The sequence below is a fragment of the Triticum aestivum genome, chromosome 5A, assembly GCF_018294505.1.
Source record: "Triticum aestivum cultivar Chinese Spring chromosome 5A, IWGSC CS RefSeq v2.1, whole genome shotgun sequence".
NCBI classification, from domain to species: domain Eukaryota; kingdom Viridiplantae; phylum Streptophyta; class Magnoliopsida; order Poales; family Poaceae; genus Triticum; species Triticum aestivum.
In genome coordinates, this window is record NC_057806.1 from 708763045 (window position 1) to 708776558 (window position 13514).

General features: G+C 41.8%; 1 long non-coding RNA gene across 1 annotated transcript; it reads left to right on the forward strand.

Moving 5' to 3' along the window:
• The first annotated feature begins 558 nt into the window (after window positions 1-558).
• On the forward strand, window positions 559-5847 carry LOC123108578 (uncharacterized). Its single transcript, XR_006451928.1, has 4 exons — window positions 559-661; window positions 3338-3427; window positions 4903-4990; window positions 5471-5847. It is a non-coding gene; the product is annotated as an uncharacterized lncRNA (long non-coding RNA).
• Window positions 5848-13514: the final 7667 nt, after the last annotated feature.

Sequence of the window (13514 nt, forward strand, 5' to 3'; positions counted from 1 at the left end):
TAAAGTATGTTTAAATTTGAACGAACTCGCCGATGTTTACGTTAAATTTGAATCGTGTTTGCGCCGTATTTGACTTTTTTAAAAAAACGTGGGCGCCGCGACTGGGGGACATCACGCCCCCAGTGCGCGGTTTAACGCCGGTGCGTCCCCAGGAGGCGATTTTTTGCCCCTCCTGAGAAGCCAACGGCTGGAGATGCCCTTAGATGGCGGGTTCCATCCATCGATCTGCAAAGCTTTATATGGAGGAGGGTTGGCTACGTTCCTAGTGCAAATCGGCAACCGATTCCGTTTTGAATAAGATAAGAAGACGGGTTTGCTAATTTTCAGCCGGATGAAAACAATTCGGCTTCATTCGTTTTTCTAGCCGCTCGATCTCTGTTCTGGGATTTGTGCTAATCCGTTTTATTCCTAGCTTCAGTTCTGTTTGTTGTCTTATCGGGCGCGCAAGCGAGACCCGTTTTGTTTTCCCTGGCTGGCCGAACCGTTGGTCCTTTTTTTTCTTCTCTTTTTGTCTCCCTGTAGCTGCCTTTTCCCCTCCGGCCCTCCCTTTTCTCATTCCTAGCATGCATCCGAGAGAGGGAGAGAGAGAGTCATGGCGATGTTGTAGATCCCCTCGCCGCCGCATCTGCCTGCTGATGTCTGCTGCATCTCCCGCCTTGAGGTGTGCTGTATCTCCCCCTTCCCTCGCGCTCCGTCCCTCCCAATCTCCCCTCCCCTTCTTTCTTTTCTGCATTTTCGATGTGTTGTCTTGCTCCTTAGATCGATTGAGTTCAGATCGATTTTTGTTTAGGTTGTTGTTGTTGTTGATGTTTATATCGTTAGGGCACTCAGATTTGTTCTTTTAGATAGTTGAATGTGATAGCCCCGCGCCCTTTAGTTGTATGTGGTCTGTCCTGTTCGTGCACTTGGATTAGGCTGCAGGAGTGATTAATCTGCTATAGGGGATTCATTTACTATGCATGGCCATTTGGATTAGGGCTTCTTTGCCTTGAATTGGCTGGCTCGTTTTGTTTGTATATGTATGTGCAAATGCTCAGTTGGTTCACAATGGGACACCGTAGAACACCCTGGAAGTGCCCTGTTGTAGGTGTTAGATCGCCTGGCCATTTTATGTTTTCTATGAAGTTGTGTTTTCAGTTTTTTTAGATTAGAGTTTTAAGTAGTGTTTTGTTTCTGTGTTTGAATAGGCATCAAACTTTCTATTCTTGCTCTGTAGTTGTATGCTCATTTAGGGTTCCAAATCACATTTAAGTTACCTGTCAATTATCATGTAGGTTCTAGTTTTCAGTGTAATTTTTAGTGGATTTTATCTGTACTATGGTAGTGCAATTACTGTGTGTTGTCAGTGCATTTTTAGTGTGTTTTAGTGTAAATATTATATGTAATTGCACTGTTATTTGAGTGCATTTTGACTGTAATTCAGTGGTTTAGTCTTGCATTTGTTCCAGTGTACTTTCAATGCAATCTCATAGTAATTGCAGTGCACTTCAATTTCATTGTTGATGTAATCTTTGATGTAATTACAGAGTATTCTTGCTGTATTACTTCTTTAGCTGTAATCTTTTTGTTGTAATTTCAGATTAATCTCTCTGTAATTACAGAGTAATCTCTCTGTATTTACAGAGTATTCTTGCTGTAATTACTTCTTTAGTTGTAATCTTTTTATTGTAATTTCAGATTAATCTCTCTGTAATTACAGAGTAATCTATCTGTAATTTTTTGATGTAATCGAGTGAATATACAGTGTAATTACATATAAGAATTTTAGTGGTGTTAGTAGTGGAATTTGCTCTGTTGTTCTACGGGGTATGAGTTGGTTGTTTGTCGTGAACTTTGTGTAAATGTGTGTTTTCTCCAGAGTGTAGATTTCCGCTCTTCTTCAGCTAGATTTCCGCTCCAGTACCTTGTGATTTCGGTAGGTTGTCCTTGTCTTCTCCCTTTCCCCATTGGATTTCTTCTAGATCTAGTTGCTTGTTTCGATTCCCCTGGCATTTGATGCACTTATAGGTGTATGTGTATTTGTAGCGGAGGACTTTCCTGGCAATTTCGTTGCAGTTGTAGCGGTAGGTGCATGGATGTAGCGGTGGATTTGATTCCCCTTTTGATTTTCTATCACTGGCCTGGGCGTCTGATTCTGCTGACTATTTTTTCTATTTGGCATGTGTTTCTAGGTAGTAGTTGCATCTAAGTTATAGCAGCTCCATAACTATAATTTCATTTAATTACAGTGTAGTTTCCTCTGAAATTGTAGAGTAGCAGCACTGTAATTACAGTGTTGTTATAGTGTAATTTCCAGAGATAACCAGAGTTACTGTAACTTCTGGGATTGTTAATTTTACAATCACTGCAATTACAATTACAGTATAATTTCAGGTTAATTACAGTGCTATTGTCAGTGTATATTTAGTGCAAGTACACTAGATCAGAATGAAATTTTCATTGCAATTACAGCTTGTATAGCAATAGTTGGGGAGGGGAATGGGAGTTTAGAGGAGGGAGTTGTGTTGAGATTAGACATGGGATGTTACCAGGAAGTCTCGTGCCCCTTCAATTCCCATTCCCTAACTCTAATTACCCTCAACCAAGCTGTTAAAGTATTTTTTTGGAGGGTTTGTCTATGTTTGGTCTACAAGCATTTTAGATCTTTTCTTTGTGGCTTGTCTTTGTTGGCTGGTATTTGCATTCATTTTAGAACCATTTATTTATATTTATTTGTGTTCGGTAGTATTGCATCTAAGTTACATCACTTCATGACTGTAATTTAATTTTAATTACAGTATAATTTCCTCTAAAATTACAGACTAATCGCACTGTAATTATATTGTTACAATGTAATTTCAGAGTAATCACAGTGTACACTGTGCTATTTTGTTGTAATTACTGCAATTTCGCTATAATTTACGGTGTTGTTACAATGTAATTTCCAGTGGTAATCACAATGATATTTTTACTGTTATTACATATACTAGGATATTTACTGTATTTATAGTTAGTGCAATTACAGTGTAATTTCAGTAAAATTACAGTGCTAATTAGACTGTAAATCACAATGTCTTTGTTCGGTAGTGTTGCAGCTAGTCACACTGTCAACATATACTGAATCTACCTTTGTGTCTGAAACTTTGCCAAGTTCCTACCTAATCACCCTACAGTACAAATATACAGTGTAATTTTTTATCATTTGTACTCATACACTCTTGTCTTTTTTTAGCATTGAAGCAGTGAGGTGTGATAGGGCCTGTTGTTCATATCGTTCACTTGGTACTTCGTGCCCTAATGGACATCTAGGCAACTTCCTGGTAATATCTTAATGTCGTTTTTCTTTGCTCTTTTAAAGGAAATCGTCTTGAATAATTCCGGGCCTGAACTGATCTGAAATGCTTTTGAAGATGCTAACGGTGCATTTCCAATGTGGACGACCAACCATGTAAGTACTTTAATTTCTGCTATCTTTTTTGGTGTTTGTCATTGCCCTTTCTTTTTTTATTTCTTATTTCCTCTATATACATTTTTCTTCATATTCTTCTTCCTTTTTGCAGCTATACTTTCCTGTAACCATTCGAAAGCATTGGTTTTCTTTCATCGTTTCTTTGAAGGAAAGACCCTTTGCTTTCCTTGATTTAGCTTTCGATGAGCATTCTTAATTTCACTTGCAGATTTGTCATCCGCTAGTACATTACTAATCAATTTGTTTCTAGATTAGTTTCCTTTTTGAAGGCACAATTTTTTTTTAATCTTTTGAGATTTTCTCTTGTATTTTAAATTGTATTCAAAGAATTATAAACTTCATAGGATTCTGGGATGCTTTTGTTACTCCCATGATGAGGAAACAAATCGATTCCGAACAATTTGACGGTGTCTACCTAGCTGTACCCAACCAGACCAATATGTAATTTGGTTTTTAGTATGGCTGACCTGATTCCTGATTTCCTTTTATATTTTGTTCTTGATAACATTGTTGGTATCTTATTTTTTGTTTTTCTACCTTTATTCATGTGAAAAATCAGGCACGATTGTGGCGTCTTTACATTCAAGTTTATGGAAGTGTGGACTAAAAGGACTCAAGTTACTAACCACTTTTCAAGTGCTGACACATCCAACTTAAGGATAAAGTATGCTAATGATATGTTTTTCAGCGAGTTCAACAGTGTGGATAAGTTCTAGTTACTGATTTCTTTGCAGATGTAAGCACTTCTATTTTTTATACTTCAAATTTACAGAATAGAAGTTCATGATTTCCAGTCATTTTTTAGTTGTACTTTTGGCTGAAGGTTGCCCAATTTACGGTACACATCTACATCATTGACTGTCTATTGTACTGTACATTTTCTGCTTTTTGGCTCAGTGTCAATTGCTTCACTTTTTGTGCCGTCCCACTCGCCATTGATCTGGTTTTTGTTTCTGATTTATGTCCTCAATTGCTTCAATTTTTGCTTCTCCTAATTTATGTATGTGTCAATGAATTTCTTCTGTGGATCGTCATGGTTGGTTTGTTCCTTGCCCATCGGTCGATTTCTGTTTTTGCTTGGATCTGCTCATTTGGGTAGGATTCTACTAATGCTTGGTGGATTTTGGTCTACTGGTTTGGGTAGGATGCTACTGATCTGTAGCATAGCATGCCTTCCTGTGTGCAGAATTTCTTTATTGTTTTGTTCAGCCATTTCAAATCAATCTTTGACTTTGTGCTTTGGTATGTGTTAGCAGATGCATTTTTTCAAATTAACCCATGATGCTATGTTGTCTTGACCAGCAGTGTTCCAGTGTTAACTGTAATTTCTATTATGGTTTAATGTAATTATATATATACAATAGTTTCAGTGTTAACTCACAAACTTACAGTGTAATTTCTATTCTTGTTTATTGTGATTATATATTTACAATAGTATCAGTGTTAACTCACAGAACTTATGCGGTGGCCCAAAATCTGGACCCCAACAGCGAAGGAAGAGGGGTGCTGCAGTTAAAGACTGGGTTAATGTCAGTAATCAGGGTATGAGCTACTACTCACCTCATCTCTTTCCCGTCTTTGGGGTGAATATACTACTATTATATTATTGCATGACCATTCGGACACACTTACCTATGCTACCAGTCACCAACTAGTCTAGGTCACATATGTTCGACTGTAGACGCTCTAAAATGTACTGTTTATGGGAACATTTATTTAGTAAGCTAATAATAATTTACCTTTTTTATGGACACACTAATCTGTTTTTCTGTTATCTGAATCCACCCACAACGCATACACATGTGCAATTCTGACAACGCATAAAACTGATCTTGGATTGAATGTTAAGCATTGCCATTCTTTTGCTAGTTTGCCAGAGTAATGTGTTAGTTCATGCAAGACCAAACGCCCTCACCCATAATAATGCGATGGTTTCGATTATCATGTAGGAGTAATGTGTTAGTTCATGCAAAACCAAACGCCCTCACCCATAATAATGCGATGGTTTCGATTATCATGTAGGAGTAATGTGTTAGTTCATGCAAGACCATGAACCCTGGCTAGTGGGGACTGAGCTTGGGTGAATAAACTGCACCTGCCTTTGGTAGGTGTAGTAAGTCACTGAAGCTGGCGTCCGGCTAGTTGGCGATCACGGGACGCATTGTAGCCTGACTGAGGCATTTGATTTCAACCATGCATTTGATTTCCATCCCGGCCCATTCCCCAGAGCCGGCTGGATCACATGCTGACATGCACCAGTGGTGCGCTGCTAGCCCTTTCATCCCTATTCCCTAGACTTTGCTCATCCCTTCAATGAAGAAAATATGCCCTAGAGGCAATAATAAAGTTATTATTTATTTCCTTGTATCATGATAAATGTTTATTATTAATGCTAGAATTGTATTATCCGGAAACATAATACTTGTGTGAATACATAGACAAACTAAACGTCACTAGTATGCCTCTACTTGACTAGCTCGTTAATCGAAGATGGTTATGTTTCCTAACCATAGACATGTGTTGTTATTTGATAAACGGGATCACATCATTAGAAGAATGATGTGATTGACATGACCCATTCCATTAGCTTAGCACCTGATCGTTTAGTATGTTGCTATTGCTTTGTTCATGACTTATACATGTTCCTATGGCTATGAGATTATGCAACTCCCGTTTGTCGGAGGAACACTTTGTGTGCTACCAAACGTCACAACGTAACTGGGTGATTATAAAGGAGCTCTACAGGTGTCTCCAAAGGTACATGTTGGGTTGGCGTATTTCAAGATTAGGATTTGTCACTCCGATTGTCGGAGAGGTATCTCTGGGCCCTCTCGGTAATGCACATCACATAAGCTTTGCAAGCATTGTAACTAATGAGTTAGTTGCGAGATAATGTATTACGAAACGAGTAAAGAGACTTGCCGGTAACGATATTGAACTAAGTATTGAGATACCGACGATCGAATCTCGGGCAAGTAACATACCGATGACAAAGGGAACAAAGTATGTTGTTATGCGGTCTGACCGATAAAGATCTTCATAGAATGTGTGGGAGCCAATATGAGCATCCAGGTTCCGCTATTGGTTATTGACCGGAAACATGTCTCGGTCATGTCTACATTGTTCTCGAACCCGTAGGGTCCGCACGCTTAACGTTACAATGACAGTTTCATTATGAGTTTATATATTTTGATGTACCGAAGTTTGTTCGGAGTGCCGGATGTGATCACGGACATGACAAGAAGTCTTGAAATGGTTGAGACATAAAGATTGATATATTGGACGGCTATATTCGGACACCGGAAGTGTTCCGGGTGATTTCGAAGAAAACCGGAGTGCCAGAGGGTTACCGGAACCCCCCGGGAGAAGTAATGGGCCTTATGGGCCCTAGTGGAGAGAGAGAGGGGCGGCCAGGGTGGGCCGCGCGCCCCCTCCCCCTCTGGTCCGAATTGGACTAGGAGAGGGGGGTGGCGCCCCCCTTTCCTTCTCCCCCCTTCCTTTCCCCCTCCTAGTAGGAGTAGGAAAGAGGGGAGTCCTACTCCTACTAGGAGGAGGACTCCTCCTCCTTGGCGCGCCCACAAGGGCCGGCCGGCCTCCCCCTTGCTCCTTTATATACGGGGGCAGGGGGGCACCTCTAGACACACAAGTTGATCTTCATGATCGTTCTCTTAGCCGTGTGCGGTGCCCCCCTCCACCATAATTCTCGATAATATTGTAGTGGTGCTTAGGCGAAGCCCTGCGACGGTAGAACATCAAGATCGTCACCACGCCATCGTGCTGACGGAACTCTTCCCCGACACTTTGCTGGATCGTAGTCCGGGGATCGTCATCGAGCTGAACTTGTGCTAGAACTCGGAGGCGCCGTAGTTTTGGTGCTTGATTGGTCGGGCCGTGAAGACGTACGACTACATCAACCGCGTTGTCATAACGCTTCCGCTGTCGGTCTACGAGGGTACGTAGACAACACTCTTCCCTCTCGTTGCTATGCATCACCATGATCTTGCGTGCCCGTAGGAATATTTTTGAAATTACTACGTTCCCCAACAGTGGCATCCGAGTCTAGGTTTTATGTGTTGATGTTATATGGACGAGTAGAACACAAGTGAGTTGTGGGCGATATAAGTCATACTGCTTACCAGCATGTCATACTTTGGTTCGGCGGTATTGTTGGATGAAGCGGCCCAGACCGACATTACGCGTACGCTTACGCGAGACTGGTTCTACCGACGTGCTTTGCACACAGGTGGCTGGCGGGTGTCAGTTTCTCCAACTTTAGTTGAACCGAGTGTGGCTACGCCCGGTCCTTGCGAAGGTTAAAACAACACCAACTTGACAAACTATCGTTGTAGTTTTGATGCGTAGGTAAGATTGGTTCTTGCTTAAGCCCGTAGCAGCCACATAAAACTTGCAACAAACAAAGTAGAGGATGTCTAACTTGTTTTTGCAGGGCATGTTGTGATGTGACATGGTCAAGACATGATGCTAAATTCTATTGTATGAGATGATCATGTTTTGTAACCGAGTTATCGGCAACTGGCAGGAACCATATGGTTGTCGCTTTATTGTATGCAATGTAATCGCCCTGTAATGCTTTACTTTATCACTAAGCGGTAGCGATAGTCGTAAAAGCATAAGATTGGCGAGACGACAACGATGCTACGATGGAGATCAAGGTGTCACGCCGGTGACGATGGTGATCATGTCGGTGCTTCGAAGATGGAGATCACAAGCACAAGATGATGATGGCCATATCATATCACTTATATTGATTGCATGTGATGTTTATCTTTTATGCATCTTATCTTGCTTTGATTGACGGTAGCATTTTAAGATGATCTCTCACTAATTATCAAGAAGTGTTCTCCCTGAGTATGCACCGTTGCGAAACTTCTTCGTGCTGAGACACCACGTGATGATCGGGTGTGATAGGCTCTACGTTCAAATACAACGGGTGCAAAACAGTTGCACACGCGGAATACTCAGGTTATACTTGACGAGCCAAGCATATACAGATATGGCCTCGGAACACGGAGACCGAAAGGTCGAGCGTGAATCATATAGTAGATATGATCAACATAGTGATGTTCATCATTCAAACTACTCCATCTCACGTGATGATCGGACATGGTTTAGTTGATTTGGATCACGTGATCACTTAGAGGATTAGAGGGATGTCTATCTAAGTGGGAGTTCTTTATGATTAATTGAACTTAAATTTATCATGAACTTAGTACCTGATAGTATCTTGCTTATTTATGTTTGATTGTAGATAGATGGCTCGTGCTGTTGTTTCGTTGAATTTTAATGCGTTCCTTGAGAAAGCAAAGTTGAAAGATGATGGTAGCAATTACACGGACTGGGTCCGTGACTTGAGGATTATCCTCATTGCTGCACAGAAAAGTTACGTCCTGGAATTACCGCTGGGTGCCAGGCCTGCTGCTGATGGAACTGACGATGTTAAGAACGTCTGGCAGAGCAAAGCTGATGACTACTCGATAGTTCAATGTGCCATGCTTTACGACTTAGAATCGGGTCTTCAACGATGTTTTGAGCGTCATGGAGCATATGAGATGTTCCAAGAGTTGAAGTTAATATTTCAAGCAAATGCCCGGATTGAGAGATATGAAGTTTCCAATAAGTTCTATAGCTGCAAGATGGAGGAGAACAGTTCTGTCAGTGAGTATATACTCAAAATGTCTGGGTATAATAATCACTTGATTCAATTGAGAGTTAATCTTCCAGATGATTGCGTCATTGATAGAATTCTCCAATTACTTCCACCTAGCTACAAGAGCTTCGTGATGAACTATAATATGCAAGGGATGGATAAGACAATTCCCGAGCTCTTCGCAATGCTAAAAGCAGCGGAGGTAGAAATCAAGAAGGAGCATCAAGTGTTGATGGTCAACAAGACCACTAGTTTCAAGAAAAAGGGCAAAGGGAAGAAGAAGGGAAACTTCAAGAAGAACAGCAAGCAAGTTGCTGCTCAGGAGAAGAAACCCAAATCTGGACCTAAGCCTGAAACTGAGTGCTTCTACTGCAAGCAGACTGGTCACTGGAAGCGGAACTGCCCCAAGTATTTGGCGGATAAGAAGGATGGCAAGGTGAACAAAGGTATATGTGATATACATGTTATTGATGTGTACCTTACTAATGCTCGCAGTAGCACCTGGGTATTTGATACTGCTTCTGTTGCTAATATTTGCAACTCGAAACAGGGACTATGGATTAAGCGAAGATTTGCTAAGGACGAGGCGACGATGCGCGTGGGAAATGGTTCCAAAGTCGATGTGATCGCGGTCGGCACGCTACCTCTACATCTACCTTCGGGATTAGTATTAGACCTAAATAATTGTTATTTGGTGCCAGCGTTGAGCATGAACATTATATCTGGATCTTGTTTGATGCGAGACGGTTATTCATTTAAATCAGAGAATAATGGTTGTTCTATTTATATGAGTAATATCTTTTATGGTCATGCACCCTTGAAGAGTGGTCTATTCTTATTAAATCCCGATAGTAGTGACACACATATTCATAATGTTGAAACCAAAAGATGCAGAGTTGATAATGATAGTGCAACTTCTTTATGGCACTGCCATTTAGGTCATATCGGTGTAAAGCGCATGAAGAAACTCCATACTGATGGGCTTTTGGAACCACTTGATTATGAATCACTTGGTACTTGCGAACCGTGCCTTATGGGTAAGATGACCAAAACACCGTTCTCCGGTACTATGGAGAGAGCAACAGATTTGTTGGAAATCATACATACAGATGTATGTGGTCCGATGAATGTTGAGGCTCGTGGCGGATATCGTTATTTTCTCACCTTCACAGATGACTTAAGCAGATATGGGTATATCTACTTAATGAAACATAAGTATGAAACATTTGAAAAGTTCAAAGAATTTCAGAGTAAAGTTGAAAATCATCGTAACAAGAAAATAAAGTTTCTACGATCTGATCGTGGAGGAGAATATTTGAGTTACGAGTTTGGTGTACATTTGAAATAATGCGAAATAGTTTTGCAACTCACGCCACCCGGAACACCATAGCGTAATGGTGTGTCCGAACGTCGTAATCGTACTTTACTAGATATGGTGCGATCTATGATGTCTCTTACTGATTTACCACTTTCATTTTAGGGTTATGCTTTAGAGACGGCCGCATTCACGTTAAATAGGGCACCATCGAAATCCGTTGAGACGACGCCTTATGAACTGTGGTTTGGCAAGAAACCAAAGTTGTCGTTTTTGAAAGTTTGGGGCTGCGATGCTTATGTGAAAAAGCTTCAACCCGATAAACTCGAACCCAAATCGGAGAAGTGTGTCTTCATAGGATATCCAAAGGAAACTATTGGATACACCTTCTATCACAGATCCGAAGGCAAGACTTTTGTTGCTAAATTCGGAAACTTTCTAGAGAAGGAGTTTCTCTCGAAAGAAGTGAGTGGGAGGAAAGTAGAACTTGATGAGGTAACTATACCTGCTCCCTTATTGGAAAGTAGTACATCACAGAAACCGGTTTCTGTGACACCTACACCAATTAGTGAGGAAGCTAATGATGATGATCATGAAACTTCAGAACAAGTTACTACTGAACCTCGTAGATCAACCAGAGTAAGATCCTCACTAGAGTGGTACGGTAATCCTGTTCTGGAAGTCATGCTACTAGATCATGATGAACCTACGAACTATGAAGAAGCGATGGTGAGCCCAGATTCCGCAAAATGGCTTGAAGCCATGAAATCTGAGATGGGATTCATGTATGAGAACAAAGTGTGGACTTTGGTTGACTTGCCCAATGATCGGCAAGCAATTGAGAATAAATGGATCTTTAAGAAGAAGACTAACGCTGACGGTAATGTTACTGTCTACAAAGCTCGACTTGTTGCAAAAGGTTTTCGACAAGTTCAAGGGATTGACTACGATGAGACCTTCTCACCCGTAGCGATGCTTAAGTCTGTCCGAATCATGTTAGCAATTGCCGCATTTTATGATTATGAAATTTGGCAGATGGATGTCAAAACTGCATTCCTGAATGGATTTCTGGAAGAAGAGTTGTATATGATGCAGCCAAAAGTTGTTGTGTACCCTTATTGTTGTGCATAAAACGGACAAAAGTCTGTTTACGCCCGCGCACTACGCCATCTGGTATATTCGTTTTGCCCCAAACAGACGCACCCGGGCAGGATGATGTCGCGCGCTGGAGTTGGCCTAACACAAGGTGAAGGCCAGATGATGAAAGTGACGCATCACACACATCCGTTGACAATGCGAGGTTGGCCAACAGTGGAACGCGCCATGCGAGGAGCGAGCAAACGATCGACAAGGTGAGACTGTCCGCGTCAACAAGTCGAGGCCGGACGTAGTCCATGCACGCAGCAACGACACAAGGAAGACGACGATCAATGGACACGCGTACTTGTCGGCCCTGTGCATGTGCGGCACCACCCATGCAACATGCATGGAACACGGCGGCGACCAAGCCCGTCGTGAACGGAAGGATAAGAGCATCTTTAGCCATTGCCCCCCAGGAGGCTTAAAAATCGCCGCCTGGGGGCGTGCCGGCGCTAAAATCGACGCTGGGGGCGATTGGGTTCCCAGGCGCCGCCCCCAGGCAACGATATCGGCCCATTTTTGGTGCAAATGTGCCTGCTTTTCGGCCCACTTTCAGCGAAAAATCAGCCTGATATCGGCACAAACCGGCTCATATTCGCCGCGGTTCGACGCAAATTCAACAAAAGTAATTTTTTCTCACATAGTTCATCACAGAAAACCAATAGAAATCAAATAGTTCAACAACAAATAATTCAATACAAATTATATAGTTCAACAAATAGAAACTCATATTTCATCACACGTCGAGCTAGGCGTTGCCTTTGAGCCTTCATAGGTGCTCCACCAGATCCTGCTGCTGTTGTTGATGCATCTGTGGGCCTCGAATCTCCTGACGCATATTGAGGAAGGCAGTCCAGGTTGCCGGTATGTGACTCTCCCGATTCAATCATACACTAATCATACACGCAAATGTGTACGATCAAGATCAGGGACTCACGGAAAGATATCAAAACACAACTCTAGACACAAATTAAAATAATAAAAGCTTTATATTACAAGTCAGGGGCCTCGGGGACTCAAATACATCAGCTCGAATACAAACAAGTCAGCGGAAGTAATCATATCTGAGTACAGACATAAGTTAAACTAGTATGCCTTAAGAAGGCTAGCACAAAAGCAACATAGATCGAAAAGGCAAGGCCTCCTGCCTGGGAGCCTCCTAACTACTCCTGGTCATCGGCGTCCGTCACGTAGTAGTAGGCATCCTTAGTGTAGTAGCAGTCGTCGTCGAAGGTGGCGTCTGGATCCTAGGCTCCACCATCTGGTTGCAGCATCCGAAAAGAATGGAAAGAGCTGGAAAATGGGAAGCAAAGCAACCATGAGTACTCATCCAAAGTACTCGCAAGCAAGGATCTACACTACATGTGGATCGGTATCAATGAAATGGAGAGTATCTGTAGACTGGAATGCAGAATGCCAGAAGAGAAGAGGAAAGCCTAGCCTATCGAAGACTAGCATCTTCAGGCAGCTCCAAGCATCTTGCAGCAATCAGAAGAGTATAGAATAGCAGTTTATATTTAGAGGTAAATACACCACAAGTCACAGAACTTGCACACGACGGTCAGTTTAGTGCGTAAACTTGTAAAATACGTGTTTCTAGTCATCTAACTTGTCCTCTTGTTCATATACGGTGCTTTCTACCGTATCCGGCTGTATCATTACGGGTGCCAACGTGATGGGGCCTACAGTCAGTGGCTGAGGTGGTGGTAATCCACACGCACTGTTTTCTTCTCAGATAGCACCCTTGCATTTTATTTATTTATATGCAGAAAATTCTCAAATAAAAGTAAAAAAATTGTAGCACACAGCGGGATTTGAACCCACGACCGACCATGATTCGCCCCGCATAGAAGCCACCAGACCAACTGCAACTTTGCGTTTAATGGAAAAAATTATCTTTATATAACTAGACCATGCGAATTAAAGTAAAATCAAAACGGAGA